The sequence below is a fragment of the Nelusetta ayraudi genome, unplaced genomic scaffold, assembly GCF_046127955.1.
Source record: "Nelusetta ayraudi isolate G7.1 ecotype Tasmania unplaced genomic scaffold, CSIRO-AGI_Nayr_v1 ptg000128l, whole genome shotgun sequence".
Classification (NCBI taxonomy): Eukaryota; Metazoa; Chordata; class Actinopteri; order Tetraodontiformes; family Monacanthidae; genus Nelusetta; species Nelusetta ayraudi.
Window position 1 is genome coordinate 610,001 of NW_027466178.1, and position 12,992 is coordinate 622,992.

Consider the following 12,992-nt stretch of genomic DNA (forward strand, 5'->3'; position numbering starts at 1 on the left):
AGACATCAGGGTCCATTGAAAAGTGACACTAAATTGCCATTCCAGATGATGATATGCTACTACATATGGGAATGAACAAACTTAGTTATTGAATGAGTGATACATTAACTGAGATGAAATGTGGGTTCATTTGATGTGCTCTTTCAAACATTATGCGCTACACACATAATGTATCACTTCCTTCCAGATTTCTTAAAAATAACATTTATTAAACTTAATATATTATTCATTATATAAATACTTTTCAGCTTTCCACCCTCTTTAGAATTTCTCTGTGTTCAACAGCTGTTACGAAGTTTTCGACGTGCAGAACTTGTTGAACTTGTTTCTGTGCATAGTCAGAATTTGAAAAACAAGCAGAACAAAAGAGAGCCGTCATTATTTCAATGAAGCTGTTCTGTGATTGGTGTATGTGCATTTCAGAGGGTGTCCAAACATTTTTCAATGATGTGTCATAAACATGAGACGCATCACTGGATTCCCTCCCAAGTTGGTTTGAAAGAGTCCTACAGAAATAGGACCGCAGGAGTGTTTGGGAGCTCGGCTGTAAAGTTCAAAGGAAGCAGAAGAACAAAAAGTCAAAGAAGACAGATTTATTGATCTCTTTTTCTCCTCTTTGTTGGGTAAGCTAATCCCTCCACTTTTTGAACATTTAAAAACAGAATCAGGAATGTCTTAAATGTTAGCATGTATTTTAAATGATAAAGGAAAATGCCTTTATATTTTGTAGCAGAAAATTTGAATATATGCAAAAACAAACTTACCACATTTGCCTTTGAACAATTAGGTGCAATATGTCAGAAGGCATTCTAAGTTCAAACTAGTTTTAACAAATAGTTAAAACTAGTTTGAACTTTGATTTTATATTTTTTTAGCATTATCTGTACCATCAATTACTGTATTTTTGAAATTTTATCATTGAAATATTTTGTTTGTGCTTCTTAAAGTGAAATAGAGACAAGATGGGCGTTGGAAAAATTATGTCTTTTCTGCTGATTTTTCTCGGTAAGCTCAGTGATGTTTCACAAAATGCCTTGCACAGCGTTTAATAGAAAGCCACACTAGTAAAAAGAAAAAAGTTAAATTAAATTAAATTAAATTAAATAAATCAGCATCCCAATGACACCTAGATCCTTATCAACAATGACAAAATGAAAAGTCTCTTAACTGGAATTATTTTATAGCTTCTGTCAGATGTACTACTTTGTCAGATGTACTTTACATTAGCATATCTATGCATCATAAGCACTGGGGTGAGGTCAGTTGATAATGCATGAAAGCCATTCAAGCAACAATAATGATTAGAATTTTGAGCTGCGAGCTAACAAAAGTGAGTGGGTTTTTTTGGCTTTTAATATTTATTTTAAAACGTATATTTTTATCTTTTAAAATCATGTTCAATGTTGTTCTGAGAAAAACAAATTGATTATATAACTTAAGTATGAATATAAATATATAACTTAAATATGAATCCAAAAGAAAAGTTCAAAGTGCCGTCTCTCGCTCTCTCTCTCTCTCACTGGACAAACTGCTAACACACACTTGTTTTCACATAACGTCTTTCCATTCCATTTTCTTCCAAAACAATTATCCATCCACACATTTATTATATGGATTAATGTTTGGCTATTGGAATGCAATTGAAGCTGACTAAAACAACCAGTAAATCAATAAGGGCATGGAAATTGGGTGCAGATTTGGTAACATTTAGACACTGTATTTAAAAAAGTTTGTTAAAATAACTATATGAGCAATATGAAAAAATATATATATGTGATTTCTATTTCATTATTTGGCATCACCAGCCTTGATGGCGTTGTCAGACATTACAACAGAAACCACAACTATGGTAGCAACAACCAGTGGAGTCACACCAGTGTCAGTCATCTTCAGATCCCTGCAGAGCACATTTACAGTGGAACTGCTGAATCCGTCGTCCACTGCCTTCATGAGCAGATCGTCAATGATCAAGGCAGAGGCAAGTCTCTCTTCAAATGGTGCATTTTGTGGAAAACACCTGCAAGGCCCAGCGGCGACATAAATGAAGCCATTATCTATAAGTCTTTGCTTTGTTACAAGGATGAGATTTCATGTTTTTAAACATTTTTAGCTGCATTCTTGACATAAAAAAACAAATCAATTTTCTTACATAAATAGTAATAATAATGAGCTTCTTATTTTTTCTACAGCTGGAACCGAAATTCAGTTCGGCATTTGCTTCTTTCAAAATACTGGTGGTGGAGTTATTCAGGTAATTTCTTAGCACTCATCTTTTTAATATCTGACAATGAATTTATAAAATGGAATATTTCAAACACTTTGTTCTCCCTCCTGCAGAAACGGATCTGTCGTTAATGAAATGAAGCTCTGGTTTGACAGCGCAAATGTGCCCAATGTCACTCAGATTGGCAACGTCATGATCAACGCATCCACATCCGTCACTGGCTTTGATATTGACAGAAGCTCCGTCACTGTAAATGGTGTTGGTGAGTGACAGCACCTGTTTCTTTACTAGGGTTGCAACAATATCCAGTATTTTCCTGAACCATTTTGTGCGCTCAGCACATGCGCTACTATGCACTACTCAGCAGCACAGACTCGTGGTCAACGGCTTTTTGAAAACCCGCGGGTCCCACAGTTAGCCATAAGTTATCCAGCCTCCTACCCCCACTTTGAAAACAGCTTTTTATTCCGTCATATAGGTGGTTGCAAACATCATTAATAGGCTAATGTCACTTCCAAAGTGTCAAGTGCATGAAACAACAACCAACAGAACACAGTAACAAAACGCAATTATCATATTAACTATAGAGTCTTTAGGAATACCAAGTAGAATGTAGCAGCCCAAGATAATAACTACAGTCCAACTATAGAATATAGCAACCTAAGATAATAACTACAGTCCAACGATGGAATATAGCAACCCAAAACTCGCTAATCTTTCTCCTCCCCGTTTGTTGTTGTTGTGGCGCTGCACTGGTTGTGACTGTGTGCATCTGTGCCAGGGCGCATGCAGGTTACATAACATATGCATTTTTACCCAACGTATCAACATTAGATCTCTGAGACCATTTTCTAATATTAACCAGTGTAATTGTACATTCATATAAAATGATTTATTTTCAGCATGTTAAAAATAAATATTTCGCCATTTGCTAAAAAAAAAAAAAATTAAAATAAATCCCATTATATATTATTTGACCAATAAAGTGAAAATGTCATGACTTGGCTGTGAGTGGGTTAAAATGTTGTTCATTTTTATTGGACAGTCGTGATCTTTAGATTTAATTTGTGTGGTTTTATATTTGTTTAATTTGTTCTATTAGTGCACATTTTTGAAATAAAGTTTGTGGTTAGATTATATCTTGCTTTTACGATAATCATTTTTACAATACAATATTGTCTTTGCTAGTCAGAGTAGTTTTGTATAGATTCTGTATATAAGATAGATAAGGAATATGGAAACCGTACCGTTACTGTGGCCCAAAAACCAAACCGAGGGAAAACTGGACCTGGCATCCCTAGTGTTTAGCAGCAATTCTCAAATGCTTCACAACAGTTTGCTCATCTAATGTTGCATTGTCTTTCTCCTTCACAGTTTCAAGTGGAATTACTCACAGTGGCAGTCTGCTCACTGCATCCTGCCTGGCACTGTTGTCATATCTACTGTCAAGCCAGCAACAGAGGTGGATCTGAGTTCACTGACTCACTACAAAAGTCTGAAAAATTAGCATTTTGTCAGTGATGTGCAAAGGTTATATAGTTAAGTGGTAAAATTGTATTATTGTTTGCTGACAGAAGAAAGATGACACTTTGAATTCTGAGACGCTGACTGTTGATTTTATGTTTATTACGTGCACTGTCGCCTGCCTTCATACAATGCAATTTACTCTAAGGTTACGGTTGATTTTATTTAAGTAACATATGCACAATATATAAGCAAGAACAAAGTAAGATATTTAATTTATTCATTCAGATGTTATGATGTATAGATGTAAAATGAAAAAGAAAATAAAAAATGTGCAAATGTATTTTGGGAGCCTTCTTTTTGTTGCCCAAATGTGCTAAAACCTGATGAGCAGGACACAAAATATTTGCAGAATCCACGTCGCTTCCCGAGTTGTGCTTTAAATGCCATTGTTGACGCAAGATGATTTACGAGCTTTCAAGTGTTCACACAAGACAAACTGATAGTCTTGTGTGAAATAATGTTCAGCCTTTTTTGTGGTCAGTTTAGGAGGCCCAGAAGTGAGTGACACACTCGCTCAGCAGGGAAGGCAACATTTTTACATTCCGCTCTTCATCTGCAGTTTCAGTCACACCGTTGCAACCCAGCAATTCTCTTTACCTGAGCCAACACACATCCAATCAGCCGTGACACTGGCCAAACACCACTGGATCAAATTTTGTTCACTTATATAAACTGAACCACAGAATTGTATTAGAAAGCATCAAGTCTATTCACAGTCCTTGCATCGCCGAGATTTAACTAGCACTTTATACAAACACACAATTGAGCATAGTTCAGCATCCATAAATACTGAATTCATCATTTACAAGGCTTGTTTCTGACATGAATTCTCATTGGTATATGTTTTATAGTATGTGGTGACAAGACCACCATGATCAGATGAGCGCATTAGTTGTGGATTACTCCATGCTGAATTCATCAATTATAAAGGAAAACTAAACACAAGAAAATTTAAGAGCACATTGATACTTCAAGACAAAATAATAAATAAACGCAAGTTTTGTTAGCTGTACTTATTACTACATAAAATGAAAATCAGAAGAAGGGGAATTTCATTTGAAACAAAGAATTCATCCAACTATTCATTCATTTTCTAACATTGTTCATCAATGACGCATTCATTGTCGTTGTGTGTTTGTACCTACGACAGTTGGAAGGAGAGAGATGTGAGTGAGGAGGAGTGTGTTGGCTTCATGTCCATTAAAGTCACCAGTGAAACCAGACTCAGATCTGCACCATCTCCTTTAGCTCTGAAGTTATACCATTGAGGTTCAGGTTCAGCAACGTCTGCTAGAGGCTTAGCAGAGTGAAGTTGTTTCACGCTAAAAGCAGGACCATTAATTGGATGATAAAAAAGAGGATGAAGTGAATTGGCTGTACCAGTCTATGTAAGACAAATACAATCTATTAAAAGCCATTGAAGGAATTTCTCATGATTACGTTTACACACAACGTGTCGGAAGGTTCTCAATTGTCCTGCTCATCAAGTATAAAGACTTCAGTAAAAGGCAACTGGGCTTGGTTTTTTGTGGTTGAAGGACCCAACAACTACATCCAGTTGCCTTTAACACACAATCACAATGACGGGGGGGGGGGGGGGGGGACATACAGACACACCATATCCAGTGGTTTGATTTTAGATTGCGCCGCTCATTCACTCCTCCCCCCCTTCCCCGAACTGGCCAGTGAACATTTGGACATCAAAAAGTATGGCGTCCACAAGAAGCAGCCACTTGTTCCATCTGAATCCATCCCTGACTGCCTCCATCAGCTGCTGTGTTTATTCAAACATCAGTGACTCAATAATGTATCGTTTAAATGTGTCCTATTTGACAAAGAAATAGACAATATCCTATTCAACAATGTCTCTGATGTCTCTTTCTTGCTAAAGTGCTATGTAGCTCCAGCAGTGAGCGCTCACACACTAGCGCTGGGCTAGTGCTAGCTGGCTATATGCAAGAACACTCTTTAACGCATTTGTTTGTCAAGAAGAAGAGGGAGTCTGCAATTTGAGTGTCCTCTTTTTTTTACATTCCTGCACTGCTCCAATATCATAATGCAGTTTTTTCTGTCTAGTTTGCTCTGATAATCCCAAACTATCAACCACAGGGCTGTTGATGAGTCAACGCCCGACATCCCTCCAAACCAACAAAGACCTGTACAGGTGGGGTGTGTGCGTCATCATCTCACATCACCTGGACTTGACTGAGCCCTGGTGAACGTCAGTTAAAATTAATCAGCAGTGAGGGTGTGTTCCTACATTGGCCACCAACTTTTATGACGTCAGTGACAATAAAAGTCACATTGTCCAGTGTGTGCGTGCGTATGCATGTGTTGTTCAAAGATGTTGAATGTCACAAAAATGAACGAAGGAATCATGCAATTGAAATAAAACACAGCTCTAAATATGTTTTACACATGTTTAAATGTAACCTAGACTTTCAGAATGTCAGCAATTGACCTTATGAATTGATAAATGACAAAATAACAACCACATTATACATAATAATACTTAAGTGTGTCAGTAATTAGTGAAGTCAAAATAAATACATACAATTGTTTATTAGACAGCTAATGTATTAATTGTGCTGAGTAATTACAAAATAATTTGTTATACCTTATCACCTTATCATTTAATTATATCAGTTATCAATTAATTATTTAACAACATAATTATTTATCATCTTTGTGTGTCTCGTGCCATCATGAAATGATAAACTGTTCTTTTAGCTGCAACTCTAAAATCAGATCAAGTCAAGATGAATCGCAAATAATGAATCTATGAAGAAACACAATCCTTACTTTCATTCATTAGAACCTGAAATAAACTGGGATCTTTCAGCTTCTAATCTTGGGGAAAGGTGCCAAATGCCTCCTAGGAGGAAAAACACTTGAAGTGAAAAGTTTTAGATCAATATGTAGCCAATCCATTTTTTCTTTTCTTTTTTCTTTTTCCCAAATTCCAAAAATAGTGGCAAAAGTCTCCACAGAGGGCTTCAAGAGACATTAGATCAAATTCAAATTGCGATGACTGTCATTAAAATTAATGAAGGCAGTGAAGCATTTTGAAAGCTTGTTTATCCGAACCAGGTGCGTGAAAACAACGTGAATGCGATATGAATAGGTGCAATGCAATGACTCACTGAACCGAAGAAGCAAAGACAATGCCAAAGCAACCTGACGCGAATCATGACGCCACAGGAGACGAATCATCACCCTAAAAAAACAAACAGAAAATACCGTCACAACCACAAATTTATTTTTTCCGGCCCATAAAATTATTTTGCGAAGTTTATAAATGAGCTACACTTTTTTAATAAAAGAAGCTGCTGTTCTACTGTTCACTGGATGCTGCAATAGCATTTTCTGCCATGCAAACAAAACTGTTAATACCGGGGCTGAGCAAGTGGGCCCAAGTACAGCCACTCTGAAGCTACGTCGTCTTCCTACATACCCGATTACGTCTCCTATTTGCCACCCTCATTGCCCAAAACTGTCTCTGTCAAAAAATAGAAAAGTGCATGCAGTGTTCCTAGAACACAACCAAAGTAAAACAAAGAAAACAATGTAAAGTTGTTGTAATTTTAAGTTATTATACCATGATTTTACCGCTTAGGAATAATTTTCCTCTATTTGCCCATGAACTAAAATGAGTTTGACACCCCTCCATTAGACCATTAGACTAACCTCATCTCTGCTCACTAACTCATCACAGGCTACCCACCAGGCTCTATTGTGAAGGCCTTTATACATTCTGCACACCCATTTCCAGAAAGTCCAAAGATTAAACATGTGGTCATGTGATCAGCAAACAACCTTGTCAAACAAAACAAAAACATGATGCTTATGATTGAGAGCGTTTGTTCATCTTATGTTTTACTTTACTTTTTATTTCTAGTCTCCTTTATTACTGTTCATTACACTGTACAGTATTTTTAATGAACTTTTTTCTCTGCATTTTGAAGACTGTGCTCTTTCTTTTTTGAACGCTTTTAAAATGTTTGAGATTTTAATCATGTGAAGCACATTGAGTTACCTTGCGTATGAAATGTTCTATATCAATAAAGCTGCCTTGCCGTGCTTTGCCTCTTCCTTAATAAACACATAACAACGTCAACTGTCCAACTGGACAGAAGACAGAAATGCTGCTTTTCAGCACCTTCACTTCCTGTGGAAAACCACACAGTCATGCAGACTTATGGACTTACAGTGTGGTGTGCAGAGTTGGACATTGTCAGACAAAATGGCTCAACGGCACTGTAAGAAACATAACAACAACAAAGAAAACCACTGGCTGTCCTCGTCTTTCACTGGACAGAAATGGAGATTTTTCTCCAGAGCCAAAAACCCTTCAACCAACTCCTCACTTCCTGCTCAGATGTTTGAACACATGCTCTCAGACAGGCCATGAAAATACACAATAACAAAACACATAATGTCTCACTTAGCACCATATTACTTCAGATAGAGTGATACAATCATTTTAATTCTTAGCTTTCCAGCCTATTTAACAATTCTTGGTTTTCCATAACTTTCACAGTGTTTTTTGATGTTCAGGACTCGTTTGACTTGTTTCTGTGCGTCGTAAGAATTTGAGAAGCTTGGAGAACAAAAGAGGAACGTCATCATTCCAGAGAAGCAGTTTTTCTGCTACTGGTATGTGTGGATGTAAGGAGCTGTCGTAGTGTTTGCCATTAACATCAGCAGCACCACAAGACTCCTGGACTCAACTAGTTGGTACTGGAGAAAATTGTACAACACAGAGGTGTTCAAGATTTCAAGACCACAGCTGTGAATTTCAAAGGAAGCAGAAGAAAACAATCCAAATAGGACCAGTTAATTGATTGATAGATTGATTGGTTCCTCTTAATCTTCGTAATTAGGTAAGCTCATTTATCTACTGCCTATATGTTCTAGCTTGAACCTGTATAAAATCTAATGGAGAATGATAGCACAACATTATAATACAAAAGTTAAACTTGGAACATTTGCTCATGAACAATTCGGTGCAACATTTTAATTCTTGCGACTTTAAAGGGATTATTTTTGAAACAATACCTATAGCACCGATTACCCTGTGCATTTTTGAAATATTTTATATTATCTAAATATTTGCTTTGTGTTTTTTCAAGTAAATTTTTCATATAGACTTACATTTATAGGATTAGAAATTCTTTGAATTGAAATAAATGGTTTAAACATGTCTTAAGAATAAAACAATTGTTTTGTTTTCCTTTTTGTTTATTTAAAAGGGAGACAAGATGGGTGTTGGACAACTTGCGTACTTTGTGCTGATTTTTCTCGGTAAGCCCAGTAATGTTAGACAGAATGCAGTGTTTGGATGAAACACAGAGGGGTGGGGTCAAATCATTTCCTTTTTTATCTTGTCATATCAGTGAATTCAGTGGGGGGAAATAAATCAGCATCACAATGACATCGAGATCCAAAACTACAAAATGAAAGATTTTTCAGTTTCATTTTTTCAAAAACATGACTTAATCTATAACTTTCTCCAAATCAACTTGAGTTTGGCACATAAATGCAGCATGAAGACAGGAATGAGTTTGTGATATCAAAAAAATCATATAAGGGTTGTGTTTTGACCTTTCACCTTTCACAAATGGCAATTAGTTTATAGCATTTAAACATTCCCAAAGCTCAGGAAAATTTCAAGGTGTTGTCTGTTGGGTCCTACTGTAGCAATGGCCATCAGGATTTCATAGAATGTGTGTTTCATTAACATTGTTATGTGTTACATCTGACTGGGACATGAACTGGAAAACAAGGGAAACCAACAAGTGGAGACCAAAAAGATATTCGATTTATTAAAAAAAAAAAAAAAAAAACTTGAGTGGCTGATTTGGTAACAATGACACAACATATAAAAAATGTATTCATAGTTTTTAAATTGAAAATCTAAGAGGATATGACCAATTTGAAACATGATTTACGTTTCTTATTTGTGAATACCAGCTTCAATGGCGTTATCAGACAACACAACAACAACCACAACTACTCAAGGAGCAACTTCAACTCCTGTAGCCACAGTGACATCAGTGGAAGCGGCAACAGCAGCTCCAGCAACAATTTCAGGAGAAACTCCAACAACTGGGAGAACAACAGTGAGTTTGGATGCAGCAACCACAGCAGAGACAACAGCTGCTGCAATAACAACTGCCGAGGCCACAGGGACGGCTGCGGAAGTAACAACAAATACTGCAACAACACCTGCAACCACCACTGCAGCGGGCAACACTCCAACTGAGGAAGTAACAACTGCATCAACTGCAGGGGCAACTACAACTCCCGAAACCATGACACCAGTGGAAGGAACAACACCAGCTGCAGCGACAACTGCTCGGCCCCCAACTACAAGTGTCAAAGTGACAAATGTTGTGATAACGCCCAGTGCAACAGTGACTGAGGAAGCAACTACAATGGCTGAAGACACAACTGCTACTGTGGAGGCAACAACCCCTGCAAAAATAATACCAGCTGGAGTAACAACCCCAGGAGCTGAAACAACTGCTCGGGCCACAACAAGCAGTGTGGAAACAATAACCACTGCAGAGACAACAATTGCTGCTGCTGCAACGACTGCAGGAGCAACTACAACGTCCAACATCAAAATGACTCCAGGAGCAACTACAACGGAAAGTTTGGAAGCAACAACAACTGCTGAGGCCACGAGTGCTAGTGTGGAAGTAACAACCACTGTAGAAACACAGTCCACTGTAGAAGAAGCACCAGCAGCAACTGATGAGGTTAGAACAACCAGTGAGGAAGCAGCAGCCACGACATCAACTGCTCAGGCTGCAATTACCAGTGTGGAGGAAACAACTACAGCTGCAATGAGTTCTGCAATGCTCACCACCATCTCCCCCGACCATCTGTACATCTTGTCAGTCAATCTGCTGAATGAGCCTTTCACTGAGGACCTCAACAACTCCACCAGCACCACATACAAAGACCTTGAACAAAGAATTGTAGAAGCTGTAAGTGTCTGTTCATCATGAAGATGTATTTCTATCCTTTAAACCATGTCACTTGATCAAGAAATGCTATAACATTTATGTTTCTCTTCTGTTTGTAGTGTACGGTCATCTATAGGGAGCAATTCAGTCTTCAATTTCGCCGCTGCTTTGTGAGGGAGTTCAGGTAAATTCTTCAACATCACCTGCCAGATGTCCTTCAATAGGAAGTGGTGCATCACTAGTTGACGTCTGTCTCCTTGGTAACAACGCAGGCGTGTTTCTGCTGGACAACGGACTCTGGAGGAAACTCAAGCTGAGATTGGAGTTGCTCTCAACAACTCCATCCCTGTTTCCCAGCTTCCATCAAACAGTGCTGTCGCTCAAACCTTAATGGATGCCTTCAGCAGTGCCAACAACACCTTCAATGTGAGCATCAGTTCCTCTTCAGTACAAGTAATATGTAAGTCAACTTGTTCCACACTTGAGTAAGTCAAGGGAAAAAAAAAAACACCATTCCACTCTTAAAAAAATTATTTAATTTATCTTCTCATTTTTAATAGCGAGTCCAGTCCCAACAACTACAAACAGCCCTACTGAAACTACTGCCTCTACAATGATAAACGCTGCAACTGTGGCAACAACAGCCCCGACAGCAACAACCCCGACAACAACAGCAACAACCACCGCAGCAACAACCCCAACAACAACAGCAACAACACCGGCAACAACCGCCGCAGCAACAACCACCGCAGCTACAACAGCAACAACCACCACCGCAGCAACAACCACCACCACAACTACAACTGCGTCACTCACAACTGTGGCAGTAACTTTCAGATCCCTGCTGAACACATTTACAAGTCCTCTGCTGAATTCATCATCTACAGCTTTCATTGAGAGAGCATCATTGATCAAGACGCAGGCAAGTGTCTGGAATCGTGGTGATTTGTGGAAAAATAACTGCAAGGCCCAAACGGCAATTTGTTAGATTTATCGTTGCCTTGTTTCAATGTTAAGATTCAGTCTTTTGAAACCTTTGTAATCATGTTAAGTATTTCTTTTTACCAAATCAATGTTCTGACAAAAACAGCATTAATAATCTATTAATCGATTGTAGTAATAATCTATAGTCATCTATTGACCTTTTCTACAGCTGGAACCTCAATTCAGTGCCACATTTTCTTCTTTCAAATCCTTGGAGTTGCTGTCATTCAGGTAATTTCTTAACACTCATCTTTTTTAACAATTCATACAACTCATATGAATGGAAATATTTCGAACACTTTGTTCTCCCTCTTGCAGATCTGGATCAATCATTAATGAAATGAAGCTCACATTTGACAGCACCAATGTGCCCAATAACACTCAGATTGCCAACGTCCTGATCGAAGCCTCCACATCCATCACTGGCTTTGATATTGAAGGAAGCTCTATCACTGTAAATGGTGTTGGTGAGTGACAACAGCTGCTTCTTAAGCAGCAATTCTGTAATGCTTCACAACAGTTTGCTCAGCTAATGTTGCATTCTCTTTCTTCTTCACAGTTTCAAGTGGAGTTATTCACAGTAGCAGTCTGGTCACTGCATCCTGTCTGGCACTGTTGTCATATTTACTGTCAAGCCAGCAATAGAGGTGGAGCTGAGTTCATTGACTTACTGCCAAAGTCTGTAAAATGACCATTTTGTCAGTGAAGTTCAACGCTTTTATAGTTAAGTGATAAAATGATTAATTTGTGCTGACTCCACTATGATGATACAAAGTGATATGAGGCCAAGGAATTAAAAAATAACTTTACTCTTAGTCATTGTTAGTAAGTAATAGAAGCTATCTTTGTTTTATTCTCTCTTTTTTTTCAAAACATTATCCAAAATACAGGAGTATTATGGACCTTAAGGCATCCACACTTCTCATTAGACACTGTTTGTGTTCCCCATAAACATGGCAGATAAATACCAAGATAAGGTATCTTCAAAATACAATCCAAAACAATGCAATATATTTCTTATTTATAACTTATTAATCCCAATTCTATGTATGTAGTTTTGTGCAAATGCATTTTTGGGACTTTTTGTTGCTGTACACTGAAACTTGAACCAACAAGCAGAATACAAAATCTTTGCACACAATTTGCTTCCTGAATCCTGTTTTCAACACCGGGTTTAACACTTAAGCACATTAAGCCTTCAACACTCAGAAATCAGTCAGGCTGGTCAAGAAATAACAACAGGAACGAGTTACCAGCAACACCCAAACCGGTTACACAATTAG

At 37.8% G+C, this 12,992-nt stretch overlaps 3 long non-coding RNA genes across 3 annotated transcripts; all 3 read left to right on the plus strand.

Annotated features, from left to right (window-relative positions):
* The first annotated feature begins 417 nt into the window (after positions 1–417).
* Positions 418–4,034, plus strand: LOC142904493 (uncharacterized). The gene is made up of 6 exons (XR_012929407.1): positions 418–623; positions 948–1,005; positions 1,806–1,978; positions 2,190–2,251; positions 2,338–2,486; positions 3,599–4,034. It is a non-coding gene; the product is annotated as an uncharacterized LOC142904493 (long non-coding RNA).
* Positions 4,035–8,392: 4,358 nt separating this feature from the next.
* Positions 8,393–10,360, plus strand: LOC142904513 (uncharacterized). The gene is made up of 3 exons (XR_012929416.1): positions 8,393–8,634; positions 9,004–9,055; positions 9,725–10,360. It is a non-coding gene; the product is annotated as an uncharacterized LOC142904513 (long non-coding RNA).
* Positions 10,361–10,381: 21 nt separating this feature from the next.
* LOC142904508 (uncharacterized) lies at positions 10,382–12,850 on the plus strand. Its single transcript, XR_012929409.1, has 6 exons — positions 10,382–10,746; positions 10,845–10,909; positions 10,998–11,185; positions 11,286–11,940; positions 12,028–12,176; positions 12,269–12,850. It is a non-coding gene; the product is annotated as an uncharacterized LOC142904508 (long non-coding RNA).
* Positions 12,851–12,992: the final 142 nt, after the last annotated feature.